Below are 22,715 nucleotides of genomic sequence, written 5' to 3' on the forward strand. Positions count from 1 at the left end.
AATGAGAATTTGATTTGCAAAGAGATTGAGTTATATGATTAACGAAATTATCTAATAGGAAATTGGAAAGGGCCAGGGATCAAACCCTTAATCTCCTGCTTATGAGGCAGAAGCAGTGACACAAGGCCACCAAGCACCCTTATGTTCTTGCAGAATCATAACAAAACAAAACATTAAGGGTCGATTTCTTCACCAGCCGCGCTAGCTTCATAAACCTGGTAGGGGAACGGTTCGCCACTTCATCTCATAGCTCCTATTTCCATCCCATCAAAAACAAAGCAATGAAAAGGAATTTGGTTTGTTTATTATTTTTGTGATTTTTTTCAGCAGTAAGCACGCATGTTGACAAAAAGAAGCGACGAATTTGGTGCCGTATTTCTTTGTTTAGCGATGAGATGGATATATGTACAGTGAGATGGAGATCGGAACAGTTCCCCTATATCGTAAGCTTTGCTTATATTTAAACGTCACTTCTAAGCCAAGCCTAAAAATTGTATTTCTTCACGCGCGCTTAAAGGTTGGAGGCCGTCGCTTAACGAGACGTGTTTAACTAATTTTCTATTATCCTTCCATTACTTTCCAATTGAAACGTCATTCCCAGACTTTTGTTTTGATTGTTGTTGATGCGTTCAATCTTGCGTTATAATGTTCAAAGTGAATTCAAAAGCGAATTCGTTCGGCCAATTTTTCAAAAGAAGAGGAGGAACTGCTGGTACAGCCCGCATTGAGCCGGCAGTGCGTAATCGAGTGCAAGGCGAGTGACGCACAAAGAAACGAAAATAATTCTAAGGCATGGGACGATATCTGTTTCGAATTCAATGCAAACTGTCTTAACACGGTGAGTGAAATAGCTGAATTTTAGTACTTTTTGAGTTTTTGCGGTTTCTTTTTCCGGTTAAAAAAAGAACGCATGCAATCAGTTCAAAAATATTTTTTTAGGTGCGCACTGCAGCGGTACTCCGGAAAAAGTATGAGAATATTAAAAAATATATCGGCCAAAATGCTTCGAAAGGAAAATGTCACGTAAGGCCACCGGAGGTGGTAGAGGTCCTGATGATGTTGAGGAAGCCCACGAGCGAAGTTTTAAAAACACGCAAGAAGCGTCAAGCCTCACGACAAGTGACGACGGTTGAGTCGAAACTTAAAAAGAAGTTGTTGGAGCGTGACCGTGAGATGATGGAAGAGCTTCAGAAATGAAAAGTAGAGCTTGAAACAGCGCATATTACATTCAAAACCAGCAACATTAAGCTTCAAACATAGCAGCTGCGTTACCAGCACATGCGGGAAGAAGGGGAAGAACATGCTGTGCGTATGAAGCTTTTGGGAGTCACAAATTATCAGAACCCAGGAAACCAGAATAATAATTCTGGATCAGAGAGTGAATGAAACTATTATATGTCTATTACAATTCCACATTCCACTTGTTGAATGAATTAATGAAGTTAGAAAATGAGTTGCATAAACTTCGTATTCTGAAATTTCTCTGTATATTGCTGCATTTTTATGATTTGTTCACTTTACTTCCGAATAAAATATTTGACATAGTATTTGAAATTAAATTAGCATCAAAACCGATAGAATTTCTTAGCATAAGAGCCTTTAGGGCTTCATTCTTCTTCTTCTTCAATTGCTATACAATCCCACTGAAACTTAAGCAGCTTCTCCAAAAACTTATTCCAGAGACGGAATTCCGAAAAGTGTTTTTATGGCGCACACTTAAAATAAATCGCCGAATTCGGTGAAATTTAACCGAAATCTCAACAGCAGAATTGTTCGGTAAATAATTTTACTGATTTTCGGTGATTTTGACAGTTCATCAATGGTAAAAATCACAGAAAATCTGTAAAATAATTACCGAACAGTTCTGCTGTTGAGATTTCGGTATAATTCACCGAATACTATGAAATGAGTTGCAATGTGCAATATTTACAGTGAAAAACCCTAGTATCATTTAATATACTAAATGATAATAACACTTATTATCGTTTAGTGTATCAAGTGATACTAGTGTTTCACGCTGTAAATATTAGACATAGAACAATGTACCCTTAGACAAAGTTGTAGAGGGAAAATAGCGCTAGAAGTCCACCATACTACACTTTTCGGAATTCCGCCTCTGGAATAAGTTATTGGCTGAATACTAAATGATAAAGAAATGATAAGTTCAATCCCTGAGCACATGTTTTGAAATAGACAAATTGATATCAAATTTGCGAAAAAGAATCCACGTGTTTCGGAGGGACTCGAACCCTAAACCTCATACTTCCTTTCTAATGTTCTACAAGCATTTTCACAGTTAATAATTGAAAGATTTTCTATGCATGAGTAACTATGTATCTTGTGCGGCAAATATAGGGTGTCCCAGAAAGTATAAGCACGATTTTGATGCGCCCCTATTGTTTTCAGATAAATTTTAAATGGCAGGTTATCACTGAGCATCATAGTTTACGTTATAATCTCTCGCTCTGTGATTCATAAGTGCCATTTGGTTAAGTTTTTACTGGAATGCGAAACTTTTACCTTGAAAAGTGCAAACTGACTTTGTACGAACGATGCACTACTCCCAACATTCATTTAGTCAGATGGCGAGATAATGAGATAAGAGCATCGGAGTAGTTTAGTGTGGATTTTACATTTCAGGACATGAACAAATCTGAACGTAAATTGGTCCCTATGAGCCACATGCTCGATCGGAAAATCTTTCAATCTTTTCCCGTTAAACTGGTACCTCTGTTCAAGATTTGGAAAAATCTGATAACATCGAAGTATAAAGTCGACCAAACGAAACAAGACACAAAATGAACTAAGGACTTTCAGGGAGCAGAAGAAGAAAAAAGAAGTGAATAACATGCTGTATATGTCAGAATATGGGCCCATAAGTTATACAATAAACTTTTGTGTGGAAGATCGTTATGCAAGGTGATGATGATGATAAACCATGAGTGAAGCTCGGTTATAAAATTCTTCCACGGGACCATTTCAAGATGATCAGTATTGGCAAAGTATTGACGATGTTGATAAGCAACTTTATTTAGGAAAATTCTGTAAAAAAGCTATGATCTTGTAAGCAATTTGTAAGTGTGGAGTTCTCTTAAATCCATTTGCAGCGTTCGGATACAGTTGATGTGTACTAGACTTCCCCAGGAAACAAAAGGTTGTCGAATTCTACGGGGCACCCCCCAGGATTGTGCCTTTGGGTAAGAAAATCAATCTCTGAAAATTTCAGCTCAATCGCTTGTTGCATAAGCTGGCGCAATTGATTTGAAGTTTGTATGGTGGTTTTAGCCAAAATGCATAGGAAAATACACCTCCGTCACTCTTTCGTTCAGGAAATTGGTTCGGTATGCCCGATTGAGCTCAGAATTGCAACAAAGACAATTGATATGTTAAAGATCAATTCCACGGAACATTGTACGATAATTAAATGAACTTTTCTATAGTTTTCGGCTGATCTATTAGGGGTTACGTTGTGCACTTTGGAATTCATTGATTGCCATGAAAAATATACGCATGCTATCAAAGATGCCTGCGATGTGTGGTTTCGCGCGCTCTCAAACATATGCAGATAAACGCGCGCCACAGCACATATCTAAGCCACCTTTGATAACATGCGCACTTTTTTCATGACAATGAGTTCCAAAGTGCACAGCCCAACTCCTAATAAATCATCCGAAACTTTATAAAAAGTCATTTAATCACCGTACAATGTTCTGTGAAATTAATCATTAACATATCAACTGCCTTTGGTGCAATTTTGAGCTCAATCGGGCATACCGAACCAATTTCCTGAACGAAAGAGTGACGGAAGTGTATTTTCCTATGCATTTTGGCTAAAACCACCATACAAACTTCAAATCAATTGCGCCAGCTTATAACAAGCGATTGAGCTGAAATTTTCAGAGATTGATTTTCTTACCCAAAGGCACAATCCTGGGGGGTGCCCCGTAGAATTCGACAACTTTTTTCTCCCCATACAAGACTGGGCCACTCTAATGTGTACGTTCAGGAATTCTTGTAGCGGCGGTTACTGTCCATTATCCGAAAGCAAACCCAGTAATATTTTGGCTGGTTTTAATATCAGTGTATCACGCGATGGACACGGTAGTCTGGTACAAAGCAAAAAGAGTCGAATCCGTACTCAAGAAGATAGATTCTCTAAATCATTCCCGGGGAATTCCTATTAGAACTTTTTGTGCTTTGACAAAGGCACATTTGTGAAAGCATATTAAGGAAGCGGACTCCATCATGACTTTGCAAATTGCAAAAAGAATGAAAATGTAGCCAAAATCATTGACAAACGGTCCGTGCTGAAGCTAATGGGTACCATCTGATCAATATCCCAATCCTTGGCGTACGATCAAAAGGATCTCGGAAAAGTGAACTGGTCTGCAGTAAAGCATAGTAAAGGACATAAAAGCGAAACAATAACCAAGTAGGGGAACTGTTCCGATTTCCATCTCACTGTACATATATCAATCTCATCGCTAAACAGAGAAATACGGCACCAAATTCGTCGATTCTTTTTGTCAACATGCAACATAATAAACAAACTAGGAGCTATGAGATGAAGTGGCGAACCGTTCTCCTATTTCCAAAAAACAAAGTCAAAATGTTATTTTTCAATCGTGCTTATACTTTCTGGGACACCCTACAATGGATTCACCACAGACAAACAGACGTAACAGCTAGAACAATTGGTTTTAAAATCCATCGCCCAGCTATTCTACCACCACCTAACGTGCATGTTGTACGAAACAAAGTTTAGTACGATAATGTCAACAGAAGGCGTGTGTGAGATGCCAAATACAAAGGTATACGATGCGCGCGCCCCTGGATGTGAAACTCGCCAGCAGTTGAATTTAAAATGACCGTTGAGCTCATGGTCGATGGGAATTTCCTCAGTGTTACGTCTGTTTGTCTGTGGATACACTATGCCCTGGGAGCCGAGAATGTTTCCCATCCGGAAACATCTAAGATCGGACCGAAAATTAAAATCCCCATCTCCGAAGCTTGAACGTCTTTAGTATATCCCTTGATTGGGGATATTTTTGTTTCTAGCCAAAAATCCAAATTATTCACAAAGTAATAAGCTTCTGTAGAGTCTGTAAAATCCTGTAGAACTAATTGACCAGAGGCACTCTCGAAACCCCGGAATTCGTTATTATGTAAGGTGATGATTGTCTATAAATGAGAAGAAATAAACCTAGTCAAATGACCAGTGGTTAGTTACCTTTTAAAGATTTATTGGAAGTATATCCGTATCTTGCAAGAATGACACGCTGTATGACACGCTTAAGACTTATAAGCGGAACTGGGAACCAACAATTCTACTGAAGAACTATAAGAAGTGTACACAAGTTTTGTTTTAGGGTAGTTCTTGGTCTTTTTATTCGTTAAGAACAACTTTGGAAACAAACCAAATGAGGAATTTATGTATGTATATTGTATTGTCTATCCGGAATAAACATAGAACGCTTTTTATACCGAAGTTGGGTTTTTCTCCAGATACATGCAAATAACCCAACTTCGGAAGTCGTGCGCTGGATTCGCCTAAGGATGCGCTAAACAACGCATCAATCAGTTTGACAGATAAAACTTCGGAAGAAAGTTCGGTTCGGAAATCCCGACTTCCGAATTCTAAGTTGATGCTACGCCGACAATAATGAGTTTAAAGTTGAAAAAAATATTGTCGAACAAAATGTTGCGCTTCTCTCCATGTTGGGGGCATCTGGAACAATAGTGGCAGCCAACATTTCCTCAAAACCTTCGATTTCTTCAGGTGGTTCTTCGTATCAATTGCTATGTTCTGCAATACTGCACATGCTACAATAATCAGTTAAACTGTGGATATTCTAACACGCATGCCTAAAGATGATTGTATGTCATACCCCAGAAACCCATTGCCCAGAAAGTGATTCCCCAGAAATTAATTCCCCTGAATGCACTACTCCCCAGAAAACCATTCCCCAGAATACCACAATCCCCAGAAAGACATTCCCCAGAATGCCCCTATCCCCCGAAAGACATTTCCCAGAATGCCTCCATCCCCCGAAAGACATTCCCCAGAATGTCCTAATCCCCAGAATGCACCATTTCCTAGCTTAGTCTAAATACTTCGTAATTGCTTCATCCCGGGCAAATGCGTATTTTTAAAGAAGGAGTCATGTACTCTTTTGCCTTATTCCGGGCAAATGCATACTTTTAAAGAAGGAGTCATCTACTCTTTTGCTTCATCCCGGGCAAATGCGTACTTTTAAAGAAGGAGTCATTTACTCTTCTGCCTTTTTCCTGGCAAATGCGTACGTTTGAAGAAGTAGTTATCTACTCGTTTGCCTTTTTCTGGGCAAACGCATACTTTTAAAGAAGAAGTCATCTGATATTTTGCATTATCCCGGGCAAATGCGTACTTTTAAAGAAGGAGTCATCTACTCTTTTGCATTATCCCAGGCAAACGCGTACTTTAAAATAATGAGTGATTTACTTTTTACTTTTTCCGAGCAAATGCATACTTTTGAAGAAGTATCCGAGCAAAGATGGAGAGCAAATCGATAACTAATTTTGTTGTTGTGAAATCGCCTAATTTTGATAACTCAGCATGATATCCTTTTGGTCGTTTTAACGGTTAAAATAACAAAATGTATAGCAGAAAAATCTTACTGTGACATCAAATTGAAAATTATTTCTGCTGTCGATGAGAGCAAATCGAAAACTGATATTGATATTGGTTTTGGATAACGAAATAAGTAATCAGTTTAATATCAGTTCATATTATTCAGAAATCAACATCAAATTGATACCTAAATAAGTTATCAATCATGAATATCAAAGTTTATGTTTATGATGTATTGTTTATGTTTATGTTTATGATATGATGTTTATGTTTATGATTAAGTTTATGATTTCAATTTGATGTCGATATCAAAATATGTTTTCTTTTTGCTCTCATTATGATGTCAGGCTTTGCTCGGGTAGTTATCTATTCGTTTGCCTTTTTCCGGGCAAACGCATACTTTTAAAAAAGGAGTCATCTACTCTTTTGTCTTATTCCAGGTAAATACATACTTCTAAAAATGGAAATCATATATTCTTACGACCCATTGCATTTCATATTCTTTTCAACGATTATGCCAAATGGTCATTATGCCAAACGGCTTTATGCCGAACGGCATTATGCCATATGGGCTTCCCCCAATATGAACAACGAGTATAATGGATTATATCCCGGGTAGAGGTGAATAACAAACAAATAACATAATAATAACAAATTTTGCTATGATAACATATTTAGTTATTCTTATGTTATTCATAAATAACATAAAATAACATCCCAACAACAAGTTTTGTTATAATAGTAAAAGTAGTTTGTTTTATGTTATTGTAATAAAGAGCCCAACAACAAATGAAGAACATATTTTGCAATCATAGCAAAGTTTGTTATTCATTTATCATTTACAATTTTCAACATATAAATAATAACTTATTTTGATATTTTCTTTTCTTCGAATATTTTGCTATTGGTTTGTTATTATAATAGCAAAATGAGTTATTTATGAGTTATTTGCTAGTGCAATGTCTGTTATTATTTTTGCTATTTTATCAACTATATCAAACAAACTAATATCAGATTTTGCTATTCAGTTATTCATATATTAATAGTAAAATTTGATATTATTTTCCTTTTTTCTTCTACCCGGGATTCGTTTTGCCTTATTCCGGGCAAATGCGTACTTCAATATAAGTATTTTTGCATAGAAATATAGTATCTAGTATTTTTAATTTATAGAAATGACAGCGAAAAACATAGTTTCTTAGACTGATACCTTTTTCTGGGGAACGGGTCATTCTGGGTTTTTTGGTTTCTGGGGAATGGGTCATTCGGGATTTTTTTTTCTGGGGAATGGGTCATTCTGGGGATTTCTTTTCCGGGAAATGGTGCATTCTGGGGAATATCATTCTGGAGAATTGGTCGTTCTGGGAAATGGAATTCTGGGAAATACCATTCTGGGGAACTGATTCTGGGGATTGGTATTCTGGGCATTGACATACAACCCTAAAGGATTCTATAACATTCCCCAGAAAACCATACCCCAGAAAACCATTCCCCAGAAAACCGTTCCCCAGAAAACCACTCCCCAGAATGCACCATTCCCCAGAAAACCATTTCCCAGAATGAAACATTCCCCCGAAAACCATGCCCCAGAATGCACCATATCCCAGATTTTTTTTCATACATTTAAAAAGACTTCTGCAATAAAGAAAAACCCAGATTAATCCACCTAGCGGTGATGATGCCTTTCTCGCTCATTATAAAATGTGTCATGCTCACCAAATTATTTTATTTATTGCGTAACACAGAGAATACACCTTAACTTCTGAGTCCATAGACCGATCCAGCCAATTTTCAATAGGAAACAATGGGACAAGATTCTGCGTCGAATTCATTTTGTTGCGAGCAAATCGGTTACGGGTAAGTGCCTAGACACATTCCACGTCAAGCAACCGTGCGAGACGGTTGATAAGTCCGCGTGCGCTCATTCTTTTCGGGTTTTCCCAAAGTGGTTTTTACCGAAAATTATATTGGAAGAGGTGCTTTGGACTTCCTTTAAGTGGCCTTCAGCAAGGTTTTTTCTCGGAGCTCAAGGAAAGTGACGCATCCAAAATATTTACGTTATTTTGGTGGCATCGTCACCCAACAAGCTTCATCGCCCCACGCCGGCATTTCAACGAGACCCGATCGTCAAATACCATCGCCAACGATCGGGTTCATCCAACACATACGACCGCCCCTCGTGACTCGTACCATCCAGCTGCAGTGAGAGGTCGTTCAGCGTGATTGGCTTCGATCATACCACGGGTGAGTGGTCGCCCGTCCCGTGTGTGCGGCAACCGGTAGCAGCCGCAACGTAGAAGTGTGAAAGCTAGGTACATACTCACGTCTCTGCTTATCGTTTCCCCCCTTTTTTCAGTCTGGTTGATTAGTTAGAATAGTTCGTTTTTTTTTCTCCATTTTCCATCATTATATCATTATTTTGTGTTTGTGTTTTTTGTCCCTGTAGTAAGTGCTAAACATCAAATTGTGCGCGTTTCGCTGCTGCGGACCACTTCGTGTCCGCAATGCGCGAAGGCGAGGAAGGCGGGGGTTCATCGAACTCCATGTCTCATGAAGTTTTGTTGCATTCTGGTGTACCGATGCAACAGAGAATGGACACTAGCAACATTACCTCTCATACGACCCCCCGCCCCAAGGCCTACCCTCCCGACTCTAGTGGGCCGTATGTTGTTTTCTTCCGACCCAAAGGCAAACGGTTGAATATAAGTCAGATCAGCAAAGATCTGGAAAAGCGATTCTCGTCTGTCACGACCATCGACATGGTTGGGTCTAGTAAGCTGCGCGTCACGGTCAGTGACCGCAAACAGGCCAACGAGATTGCCACCTGTGAGCTTTTCACTCTCGAATATAAGGTCTATTTGCCGTCAGCAGAATGCGAGATCGCGGGGTGGTGACGGAGGGGAGTATGACATGCGACGATCTGAAACAAGGTTTGGGTCGTTTCAAGAACGTTTCTTTGCCTCCTGTTGCAATACTGGAGTGCAAGCAAATGCATTCCGTGTCGCAGGAGGGAGAGAAGCGAGTTTATTCTCCGTCTGAGTCTTTCTGAGTCACCTTCACCGGGTCCGCGATGCCTGACTACGTAGTGATTGGAAAACTTCGTCGACCTGTGCGGCTGTATGTACCGAAGGTGATGAATTGTGTTAATTGCAAGCAGCTGGGCCACACCGCCCAGTACTGCTGCAATAAACCTCGCTGTGCATCGTGCGGAGAGAAGCATGTGGATGGCGCGTGCAAGACGGCACCAAAATGTGTCTATTGCAACGAAAGCCCTCCACATGCTCTCGAAGTTTGTCCGAAGTACATACAGTGGCGAATTCACCAGAAACGGTCTCTTCAACAGCGTTCTCGACGAAGCTACGCCGATATGTTGAGGAAGGCCGTTTCACCGGTAGTTTCAGACACCATCTACTCTACTCTTCCTTTGGACGATCAAGGTAGTTCTGACTCCGAAGTTGGAAATGGAGTTCCCTTTGTTTTCAAAGGCTCAACGAGGAAACGAGTAAAACAGAGCCAGCGACCCTCGAAAAAGCCTAGGAAGCAGCCTGAAAGTGAGCCCCTATCCAACATGGTCAAATCCAAAGTAGGTGGAAATGCTCAAAACGTTCAACTTTTGTGGTTTCACATCAGGATGAACGAGACTTTCCACCGCTTCCGGGGACATCTAAAACCCCAGATGCCCCATTTTTTGCGATTTCTCAGCCAGAAAGAGAGCATAGAGAGCGAGCAGAAGAACCTCTGAGCGCTCCAATGTTCACACTTTCTGGCATCGTGGAGCTCATCCTCAACTTCTTCGATGCTTCCGACCCCGTGAAGAACATGGTCAAAACTGTTCTTCCTATTCTGACTCCTCTCCTGAAGCAGCTGGCTTCAAAAATGCCCCTCCTCAAGTCATTCGTATCCTTCGATGACTAATTTCGTCGATAAGGTTCATATGATTTCGATTCTACAGTGGAACTGTCGAAGTATTCTTCCAAAATTAGTTTTTTTTTAAAATAATTTTTGGTTAACAAATTACAATGCGATGTTTTTGCTTTATGTGAAACATGGCTAACATCAGATGTAAACCTTCATTTTCCAGATTTTAACATCATTCGCCGCGATCAGGCAAATGCATATGGAGGGTGCTTTTAGGGATCAAAAACAGCACTCCTTCTATAGGGTCGATTTTGCTCCGATGTCAAGCACCGAAGCTGTCGCATGTCAGGTGACTATTCGAGGAAAAGACCTTAGTATCGCCTCTATATATCTTCCTCCAAACACCGCGATATCTCGTAGAGATCTCTCGCACATCTGCTCGGTTATGCCCGAGCCACGGTTGCTCTTGGTAGATTTTAACTTCCACGGAACAGGCTGGGGAACTGTACGACGACAACCGTTCATCAATGATATACGACCTCTGCGACGACTTCAACATGTCAATTTTGAATTCAGGAGAAGGTACACGAGTGGCTCCTCCAGCAAGAGATAGCCGTCTAGATCTTTCCATTTGTTCGAGCTCATTATCGTTGGACTGTACTTGGAAGGTGGTCCAAGATCCCCATGGTAGTGATCATTTGCCGATCGAAGTTTTAATTTCCAATGGGCGTAATCAATCCGCTTCTATCGACCTCTCATATGACCTCACGAGGCACATTGATTGGGTGAAATATGGGGAGGCCATCATCAATGGCATACAGTCGATAGAAACACTTCCACCGCGGGAAGAGTACCAGTTTCTATCTCAGTTGGTTATTGACAGCGCTCTCCATGCACAACGCCGGCCGGTGCCAGGAGCTTCGGTTCGTAGGAAACCACATAGTCCGTGGTGGGACACCGCGTGCACACAGTTCTATCGCGAGAAATCCAACGCGTTTAAGGAATTTCGGAAACACGGATCGATCGTTCTTCACAAACGGTACATCGCGCTCGAAGTCCAGTTCAAGAAGCTGGTCAAGGTGAAGAAACGCGAGTATTGGCGCACTTTCGTTGAAGGGTTGTCGCGCGAGACTTCAATGAAATCTCTTTGGACCGTCGGAAGGAGAATGCGAAACGCGTCGTCCGTTAACGAAGATCGTGAAAGCTCGTCGCGGTGGATACTCGACTTTGCAAAGAAAGTTTGTCCGGATTCGGTACCAGTGGAGCAAGTATCACGTGATACTTTTGCTGACAGGGATGATATGGATCACCCCTTTTTGATGATCGAATTCTCGCTCGCTCTCCTTTCATGCAACAATTCTGCTCCGGGGATGGATGGAATCAGGTTCAATTTGCTCAAAAACCTCCCAGACGCCGCGAAGAAACGCCTATTGAATTTGTTCAATCAGTTACTGGAGTGCAACATTGTTCCGGATGATTGGAGAGAAGTGAGGGTGATAGCCATCCAGAAGCCCGGAAAACCCGCGTCGGATTATAATTCGTATCGCCCTATCGCGATGCTATCATGCCTTCGGAAGGTGTTGGAGAAGATGATCCTCTTCCGGCTGGACAAATGGGTTGAATCTAATGGTTTGTTGTCAGATACACAATTTGGTTTTCGTAGGGGAAAGGGGACGAACGACTGTCTTGCGTTGCTTTCTTCAGAAATTCAGTTAACTTTCGCTAAAAAAGAGCAAATGGGCTCAGTATTTTTGGACATTAAGGGGGCTTTTGATTCAGTTTGCGTCGATGTCTTATCCGACAAGCTTCACGCCTGTGGACTTTCTCCAATTTTAAACAACTATGTGTACAATTTGTTGTCAGAGAAGCGTATGAGTTTTTCTCATGATGACTAGGCAACCTCAAGAATTAGCCTCATGGGTCTCCCCCAGGGCTCATTTTTGAGCCCCCTTCCTTACTATTTTTACTTCAGAGACATTGATGAATGTCTCATGTAAAATTGCTCTTTGAGATAGCTTGCAGATGATGTTTTTTTTTGTATCCGTTTCGAAGGCAATCGCAATCGATCTGCAAGGACCATTGCAAGATACTTTGGACAATTTGTCTACTTGGGAATTCTCTTCGAAGAAAACTGAGATGGTTGTCTTTTCATAAAAACATAAGCCGGCTAAGTTCTCGCTTCAACTGATGGGTAAGACAATCACTCATAGCATGTCTTCTAAATACCTCGGGGTCTGGTTCGACAGAAAAGAATCAACTTCATGCGAACAATAACCGGAACATGGTGGGGAGCGCACCCCGAAGATCTCATCACGTTGTATCGAACAACAATTCTGTCGGTTCTCGAATACGGTAGCTTCTGCTTCCAGTCCGCGGCGAAAACACACATGCTGAAGCTCCAACGGATTCAGTACCGCTGTCTCCGTATCGCGTTGGGTTGTATGAATTCGACTCATACGATGAGTCTGGAAGTACTTGCGGGAGTTCTTCCTCTGACAGATCGTTTTGCGGAATTATCGCTCCGGTTCCTCCTCCGTTGTGAGGTGCTCAATCCATTGGTCATTAACAACTTCGAGAAGCTGCTTGAACAAAACCCTCAATCTCGTTTCATGAGTATTTACCACTGGTATATGACGCTGGAGGTATGCCCATCTTCGGTTGACACCAATCGTGCTAACTCCTTAGACTCCTACAGTTCCTCTGTTACTTTTGATCTGTCCATGAAGCAGGAGGTTCATGGAATACCAGACTCTATTCGTGGGGAGGTATTACCTCCATTATTTGTAAGCAAATACGGGCACGCCAGCCAGGAGAGAAGCTTTTTCACAGATGGGTCAAAAACGGATGACTCCACTGGTTTCGGTGTTTTTAACGTTTTTCATAGCGCCTACTTTAAGCTCAAAGAGCCTTGCTCTGTGTATACTGCTGAGCTAGCAGCTATACACTATTCACTTGAGCAAATCGCGTCCCTACCTCCTGACCACTTTTTCATCTTCTCCGACAGTCTAAGTTCACTGGAGGCTGTTCGGTCAATGAAACCGGTTAAGCACTCAGCGTATCTTTTGAACGGGATACGGAAAGCTTTGAGTGCTTTATCAAAACGGTCTTACACAATCACCATGGCTTGGGTCCCTTCTCATTGCTCGATTCCGGGAAATGAGAAAGCGGACTCATTGGCTAAGGTGGGCGCTATGGAAGGTGATATTTACGATCGACAAATCACCTTCGATGAATTTTTCACATTAGTTCGCCAGGAAACCTTGAACAGCTGGCAACAGAAATGGACAAATGGGGAGTTGGGTAGATGGCTGTATTCAATTCGCCCGCAGGTGTCGAAGCGTCCATGGTTCAAAAAATTGAATATGGGACGAGACTTCATTCGAACCATGTGTCGTCTAATGTCCAATCACTACACTTCAAACGCACATCTTTTCAGAGTGGGGCTCTCAGAAGGCAATCTTTGTGTTTGCGGCGCAGATTATCAGGACATTGACCATGTCGTGTGGGCGTGCGATGAGCATCGTGGCCCCAGATCTACGCTAAATGAACATCTCCGGGTCCGAGGAAAACAACGAAAACCTATTAGGGAAGTGTTGGCGGGTCTTGACCTCGAATACATGTCCCTTGTCCACCAATTCTTGAAAGTAGCAGATGTTAGGCTGTAACCATTGTCCCCTTGTCGTACCCCATCACGAATGTCTTTTTCTTGTTGCTCATCAATGTCTGTCGTTATTCCCTCTCGTATTTCTTCCTCTTGTTGTCTCCCAAGAAAATATTTGTTTGTTCCGTTACAGATGAAACATCGTTAAGCATCTAAACCATGTAATTATTAGAATCGTAATTAGTAAATACCTTAAATCCCTTTCCTTTCCCTTTGTATTATTGTATTCCCTAACCTCGACCAAACCGCGAGTTTTTCGGTTCCCCAAAACTAACATTATTTGTAAGAATCAAGATTAAAATTGTACTAGAAACATGATTTTGGCTCCGTAGCGCTTTACGGCAAATGAGCCTTTCAAATAAACAAAAGATTAAAAAAAAAGTGCCTAGACTTTTCCACTCCTTGTTGTATAAAAAAAAGTATTTTGACCATAACTTCTGAGCCCATAGTCCGATCCGGCCAATTTTTAATAGGAAACAATGGAACAAAAGTCTGCGTTGAATGCAACCTGTTGCGAGCAAATCGGTTAAAGGTAAGTATATGAAAAGTGTGCTAGACTTTTTGCGCACAAACACACACATACGACATACACACGCACACACATACACACACACAGACATCACCTCGATTCGTCGAGCTGAGTCGATCGGTATATAACACTATGGGTCTCCGAGCCTCCTATAAAAAGTTTGTTTTTGGAGCGAACATATAGCCTTTACGTATACTTTGTATATAGATTTTCTAACAGATGGCAACTAAAAAACCGTAATGAAAGAATGACTCGGGGAAAAAACACTCATTTGTCTTTTCCGAGCAAATGCGTATTTTAAAAGAAGGAATCATCCATTCTTCTTCTTCTTCTTCTTCTTGGCATTACATTCCCACACTGGCACAGGTTACCATTTTTGCATTCGTATATCATGAGCACGGTGATACTTTTATGCCCAGGGAAGTCTAGACAATTTCCAATCCAATCCGAAAATTGCCTAGCCGGCACCGGGAATCGAACCCAGCCACCCTCAGCATGGTCTTGCTTTGTAGCCGCGCGTCTTACCGCTCGGCTATGGGGGCCCCTATTCGTTAACCTTATTTCGAGCAAAGTCGTGCTTTTCAAGAAGGAATTATTTACTCATTTTTCTATTCGTATGCCTTATTTTGGACAAACGAGTGCGTGGCACAAAAAATAGACTCATTTGCCCTATTCAGGAAAATGCGCGCTTAAAAGAAGGAATCATCGACTTAATTGCCTTATTTCGGGCAAATGCGTGGATCCCTATTGGTTTCCTTAATCAAGGCGTGTTTTTTGTTTGTGGTGAAGCCAGAATAGACGTGACCACGTGATACGACGTGACACGACAGTGCAGTTTGACATTTCATTGATAAAAATGTTATTCCTTTGCGTGAGCCGCTTCACGTCGCATCGCATGTCGCGTTTACTCTGGCGGGCACCTTATGGTCATTATGCCAAAAGGCACATTGTATTTGAAACTAATAGCTTCCAACAATTACCACAGTGGTCCTTACACATCCAACTCATCTCAATACATAATTTTTGTATGGTCTGGCGATGATCTTTGTAAGAAAACAAGAAAATTAAATTATTTTCATCTATGTATTCTGTTTTCTGGGGAACGGTACATTCTGGGGAATGATTTTCTGGGGAACGGTACATTCTGGGGATTGGTTTTGTGGGAAATGGTACATTCTGGCGGTTGGTTTTCTGGGGAATAGTACATTCTGGGGAATGGAATTCTGGGGTATGGTTTTCTGGGGAACGGTTTTCTGGGGAATAGTATAGAACCGTTATTAATAGTTATTAAAATGTGCTGGTCGTGTGATGCTCCCGGCCATCTTGCAACTATATTCAAAAGTTTTAGATTTGCTGAACTCACTGTTTGCACATTTAGTGAGAACACTGAGAACCATGATTTGTGATTTCGATAATTCTCAGCATGATCACCTCCAGGTGATTGCATCTTGACATGTGTACGATAAATCGTACCAATAGTGCGAGAAACTTTAGCAATGCTGAAGAAATCGCGACTTGCAGCGATTAATTGACTTTGGGTGCTTGGCATCTGAATGAAGCGTTGACGTTGTTCAGCTAATGCCAACGAAACTCGCTGAATAATGCGGCAAACAGACGAAACACATACGCCAGCAAAACTCGGCAATCGCTATCTGCATAGATCCCAGTGCATAAAACCGAAGTGTTATCAATAGCTGCACCATCGTGTGAATGTGCCGTGATCTATATGTTAGATATTCAATCAGATTTAATTTAAATATTATGAAAGCTGTGTTCATATAGTACGAAACTCACCTTGTTTCATCAACTTCAAAATTATTTCGAAGACCATTGCGACGGTGATTTTCTGAAGGCGGAATCTCGTAAAAAAAATCCTGATCATCCCATGTATCAATACTTATACGAGTACGTATTTTATACTCACGACGTGCTAATTTTATGCCAATAGTATCGCCCTCGTCTTCACTGTCACTTCCCAAAAATGTCCAACGAGGCCGATCCAAAATGTGCTGACGTCGTGAGTTCCTTTTTAAATTTGCACTTTTTGATACCTTCCAGAATATTCAAAATCTAATTGTCAAATTCTTCAATGCTTTTGCGCTTAGCACTCTATAGCAATGTCAGAACATCGCTTCAATTGAACCTCGCTTATCTTAAGCGTGACGTTTCATAAGCCACGTTTAGTAGTTAAGTGAGGGTGAAGAAATCAAAAAAAAAAAACTAAACCAAGTTTAAGAATTGTTTGAACCTCGTTTAATTTATAGCAAGTGAATAAATTGACTTTGAATGTTATTTCAAAATTATTGATCTAATAGTAATAGTAATAGGGCTATGGAGCCAATGGGAGTTATTCGGAATCATTTTACAAAGCAAAAATTCCGACACGAAGGAAGATGGGTTTTACCCACTGACAACCATAGGACCATAGGTTGTCCGGTAATGCTGGCATAAACATTGATTTCTTGCATATGGTTTGAAGCAGTGGCGTAGCCAGAAAATGGGTCTGGGGGGGTGGGGTTTCTGAACATTTTTTAATTTCGAGAAGGTTCGAAAAAAAATTTCTTCTAAAAATTTTGTCTCTGGGGGGGGGTTTATGTCCAAAACCACCCCCGTGGCTACGCCACTGGTTTGAACAATCAATTTTAATGACATTTTTTACTACTACATTTTCCCTAATCTCCATATAAATTTAAACTGCGGTGTGTAAAGCGAGGATGCTACCAATCGAGCCTATATTTTGCACAGGTGATTGGGGACCCAAAGCGGTTCAGAAAAACTTTGCTCTCACTTGTCTGGATGAAGTTTGCGTTTTCCATACTGCTCTAGTATGTATGAAAGCTATCATTGAGTTATATTCATCAAACATTTATAATGAATCGCCTGCTTTGAGCATGCTTACAGCGGCACACTAGGAGTTAACTTTCTGAAATCAGTATGGCGAAAGGCATCTAAGGCTCGATTTCTCAAAATTAAACAGCTTGATCGAAAAAATATTTGGTAGACGTAGTAGCGGACACCTTCCTACACTACTGGTACCAAATATTTTTTCGTGAAAAGTTCCTACTTTTGAGAAATCCCGCTTTAGATGCCTTTCGCCATACAAATTCCTGACGGTTAACTCATGCTGGCTATTTTGCGCATATACTATAGCGCCTGGATGTGGCATCGGCGAGTAGGAAATCAGCCACTGCCAATAATTCATTGTAATTATTATTTTATTGAATACGATAACTAGTTAGTACAATACTTCTTATCAGGTCAAGAAAGAAGCTATGCAGAAATAATTACATTTAGAAATTAATAACATTAGTTCGTTACCTGAATTAATATTTTGAAGAAAGCTTTAACCCTTTATAAGGCAGACGAATCTAAACAATAAATTAACAAAAACAACAATAGGACACAATGTTGACATGGTATTAAACTCAAATGTATGTTTGTTATAGGGGTAGTAGGGGCAATATGAACATACGGGGCAATATGAGCCATCCTCATTTGGAGCTTATTGACAAGTTTTAGCATGTAAAAGTTATATGATCTTTAAGAGGATGCTACACATATGCATCAACGTGAAAACCGCATTAAAATTCAATTCAAACATAAAAATACACTTGAAAATGTAAATTTTTGCTGCATTAGGCAAAATTATTATAAGATTTGAAGTTTATAAATAAGGTTTTGAAACTGATTAAAATACAGGTCAAAAATACACCACAATCAAAAGATATATTAAAATTGAATATTGTACACACATGTTTGTATTGATACAAATCTGAATTTATCATAAAACTTTTTTTCCCCAAAACCAGTCTCTATGGGGCAATATGGGCATACCTGCCCAGAGCAAGATATCAGGCCTTAAAATACGAACAAGTTCAAATTTCAGTAGTCAAATACAAGAAGATTATCATATATGTAAGATTCATTACGGAAAAATTACAACAGCGCATTACTGCGATTGAAACAGAAAAAATGACCATTGGCCAATTGAAATGTGGCTGTTCAAACGGTGAAGAGTGGCAAATCGGTTCAGTCCGCTGTTGTGCGGTTTTTTAATTTTATTTGGTATGGAATACTCACAACTATTGTAGGAATATCATATTCTTCTATATTACGATACTTTTTCGCCTAAATTAACGTTTTGGATGGGTGCCCATACTGCCCCAAATGGTGGCTCATATTGCCCCGTACAGTCGGGAACACACATTGAAATCAATACATTTTCAAAAGTGCATTCCAACAATTTCCAAACGCATTTTTCGTCATTCATCGACGTTATATGAAAGGTAACATTCTCTAGTATAAGTCAACTACATTTGAACGATGTTTTTTGAGCTTTTCTGCGCTTTTCGGAACGATTACCTTAGGTGGCCCATATTGCCCCGATCACCCCTACATTAAACAGTTCAGAAACATTGAAAAATTGGTGGCAATATAGTTGCCACTGCCCGCAAAACGGTAAAACATTGGTGGCAATATAGTTGCCACTGCCCGCGAAGCGGGACAACATTGGTGGCAATATAATTGCCACTGCCCGGCAAGCAGGAAAACAGGTAACAACAAAAATATAAAAAGATTTTTAAGAATTTGGTTTTACGTAGAATTAGTCAAATCAAGGTACGTTACATTTTTTGGTGAAGAGTTCTAGTCAGAAAACGCATTATAAGTGAAAAAAAAAGTTTTCATGTTTTTTCTCCCAAGGGGGGACACTCTTGGGAAAAAAAATACAATTTCGTCAAAAATCCAAAAACCAAATATACAGAAAGGCAAAGCTTTTTTCACGCTAATCACGTAGTAATCTAACACAGGAGATTCAAAATAATTGATACCAACGGAAAATATATCTTTGTCGTTTTTTTAACGAATTATAACTGAAAATCCTTCTTCCACTCGAAACTTACGATATGTTCGTAAAAAAAACTGTTCTCAAATTGACATTTCAATTTTTTATGGCTCAAATTCATCTGGGGTGTTACTAGGAAGCAAATAAAGTCACTACATGTGAAATAATAAGTAGAGCTCTTGTTAATAAATAGAAAAACATATTAGGGTAACCGTACCCTTAGTGGAGGTAGCACCAATAGTGGAGGTAGTGGGGTTTTAATGAGATTTATCATAAATATACCATTTACAATGGCTTTAGTTGATGCGTCGTGCTTTAAATATGCTGTTAAATGCAACTTATCCTAAAATTTCGCTTGAAAAACTATTAAAAACAATGATTTTCCTTAATAAAATTGACTTCCTTGCACCTATAGTGGTGCAACTGTACCAATAGTGGCGAGTCCCATAAGAAATCAATGGATAGCACCACTATGGGAACCAACATTAATTTTTACCGCCACTAAAGGAACAGTGTACCCATAGTGGCGCAAGCAATATTTGGTAATTGTTGATGTTAAATGACATCAATCTCATTTTTGTTAGCAAATTTATTAGTTTATCTATTGACTAAGATATTAAAGCTGTAAATTTCCCATAATTATCAATTTTTAAAAATATTTTCTTTTGTGGATCTACTAATACCTCCACTATTGGTACCGTTACCCTATTTGTTGGTGGCAATATAGTTGCCACTGCCTTATAAAGGGTTAAATGTCATGATCATTTATACTTGGGCAAACATTCAGTCTATATGTAATGGATTTTATGAAAGTTTGAAAATAAATTTAAAATTTTCTTATTTTTCGTATCAATGTTTTCTTATTTTGCGGACAATGCACTATCCGACAATACTAGCGCGATATTAGCATAATGTAAACACTATTAGCAGATGTTTACATTGTGCTAATTTCGCGCTAGTATTGTCGGACAGTGCATTGTCCGCTAGAACTAGCGAATATATAAACGGGCCATTACTTTTCCTTGACCTTATCTAAAGTTTTATAACTAGCAGGCTTCCGTTGATCAGATAACAATTACAATTAAAAACAGTCCCAATGAAATTATCTAATTTCCATGTCATTCCCAGTTTATCTCGAATGGGTAGCACCTATTCATATTTTTTTACTTCCCTTGCAGGAACTTAATATGCTCATGAGCATTATGAATGATGGGTATTTATCACAATATCAAATCAATCACAATTATTCAAAAACATAAACTTCCGTGCCACTTGGAAGGACAACATTGCTTTTCAACAACAGAAACATTAGCATCAACGTGGTACGGATGTCATTTATGAACAGCCCCTCTATAAACGAGTATTATTCATAATGAATTCACAGACGAATGGACATGCCGACGGCAGCCATCTTGCACATAAGAACTTTTCTTCCTCGCAAAAATGTCTACAGAAAACGAGCAGAAAAGTAACCCACTCACCTGCAATGTCTGCAAAATGGACCTAGACGCAATCCGTACACTTATATAAACAGCATCAATTCATTTGATCCATTGATCTAAGGCCGCTGCTTTGAATCTCCTGGGCCGACGGCAAAAATTCCCCGATGGCTAAAGCCTTCTGTAGACACTTTTCTCCACTGATTTTGATTAGTATTTTCCGTAACACAACAAATTCGCACTTATTTAACACTGTAAATTGGACTTATTTTCGGCAATTTTGATCTTTGAACATTCAATAGCCGTTTACGAAACGATTTGCAACAAATCAATCGTTAATTAATCCCACGATTTGCACAGAATTGTTATTTTATTGATACACACATCGCACTTCAACTGCTGCGTACTTCTTTGACAAAATGGCTAATTTTTTTCATTTGTAAAACGAAGACCGCGCAGTGAGTGGGTTACCTTCAATGCAGCGTTCCCAAATGGTTTTCAACATTAAACATATTTTATTTTGACGTATAAAAATCCCGCCTAAGATACACGACTAATTTAAATCACGTGCATTTTGAGAAAAAAAAAATCATGCAGGCATGATATCTTAGATTAATAATACATAGATACACCACTCAAGGTGAACATCGGGCAACAAAATAGCAGCGCTGTTCACACAACTACCGGTCATTGGGTGAACTAGTTGCTCCCTGCTCATTTCACGCTAACAAGAAACAAATCGAGAGTACTTTTTCAATTGAGACTATTTGTTGAAAGGATGTATTATATTTTTCTAATGTCGAATTTTTAATTCCCATTGCAAACGTAGATTAGCAGCAGTTCCAGCATAACTTCTGTTGATTTTTTATTTACACAGGTTGAATTTAGTTTAGCACTAGTCTAAACCCCAAAACACGTAGTTTTACACTGTGTTATTTTACAGTTTTGCACTTGATTCACCAATACAACTATGTTGGAGTTGCCAAAACAATATGGGTGAAATAAACAAGTAGAAGGGAAAACAATCCACAAAAAAAAACAATCGTTCTATAGCTAGTACAAAATACCTAAGAAATTTGTTTGGCAAATTTCAGAAATTTCAAAAGGAATTCTTTCTGGAATGGTTTCAAAGTTCTTCTGGAATTCGTTCGAAAATTCTTCCATTGATCGTTTTGAGAATTCCTTAAGGAATTATTTTGGGAAAAGTTCCAGGAATTCATTCAAGAAAATCATTATAAAATTCGTATAGATTTTTTTCGTGAATTCTTTCTGAATTTTTTATTAAATTTCTTCGGAAATTCTTCCAGGATTCTTTTCTTGAATTATTCTATGTATCCCATGTATCCTTGTTGAATTCTTCCAGGAACTCATTGGAGAATTCTTTCAGGAATTCATTCATAAATTCTTCAAGAATATTCCAGGCTATGTTATAAATGTCATTGGCATGTCACTTGACTTATTTATTCAGAGCTTTTGTAGAAGCCTGGCTCACTTCATAATTTTTATGAAGCCATAATCCTTGAGTAGCCCAATATTTTTGTCCAAAAGTACATGGCTCTAATACTAAATCTGTGGTTAGAGAGTGGAATCTCTCCAAAATGTCACTTGTCATTTGACATAATGTAATTTGAATTACATTTTGCCTCGCGCCTCAGATTACGATTTAATTGCTACAAGCTCGTTATCATTACTGAACTGTTGTCTATATACAGTAGCCGTTCGATAACTGCAAAATGTTTACTTTTCAGTTAACGAATGCCGTTCGATAACTGCAA

General features: G+C 39.5%; 1 protein-coding gene across 6 annotated transcripts in view; it reads right to left on the bottom strand.

Moving 5' to 3' along the window:
• Positions 1–21,414, bottom strand: part of LOC134211815 (histone acetyltransferase KAT6B) — an 84,608-nt gene extending 63,194 nt beyond the window's left edge. For 2 of the 6 annotated variants that reach the window (XM_062689087.1, XM_062689088.1), the window contains exon 1: positions 20,983–21,411. The gene's annotated coding sequence lies outside the window, so the exon portion shown is untranslated. Of the gene's footprint in view, positions 1–20,982 lie in introns of all 6 variants that reach the window. The other 4 variants (XM_062689092.1, XM_062689090.1, XM_062689091.1 and 1 more) reach the window with 3 other exon arrangements.
• Positions 21,415–22,715: the final 1,301 nt, after the last annotated feature.

Source organism: Armigeres subalbatus, chromosome 2 (genome assembly GCF_024139115.2).
Source record: "Armigeres subalbatus isolate Guangzhou_Male chromosome 2, GZ_Asu_2, whole genome shotgun sequence".
In the NCBI taxonomy this organism is placed as follows: domain Eukaryota; kingdom Metazoa; phylum Arthropoda; class Insecta; order Diptera; family Culicidae; genus Armigeres; species Armigeres subalbatus.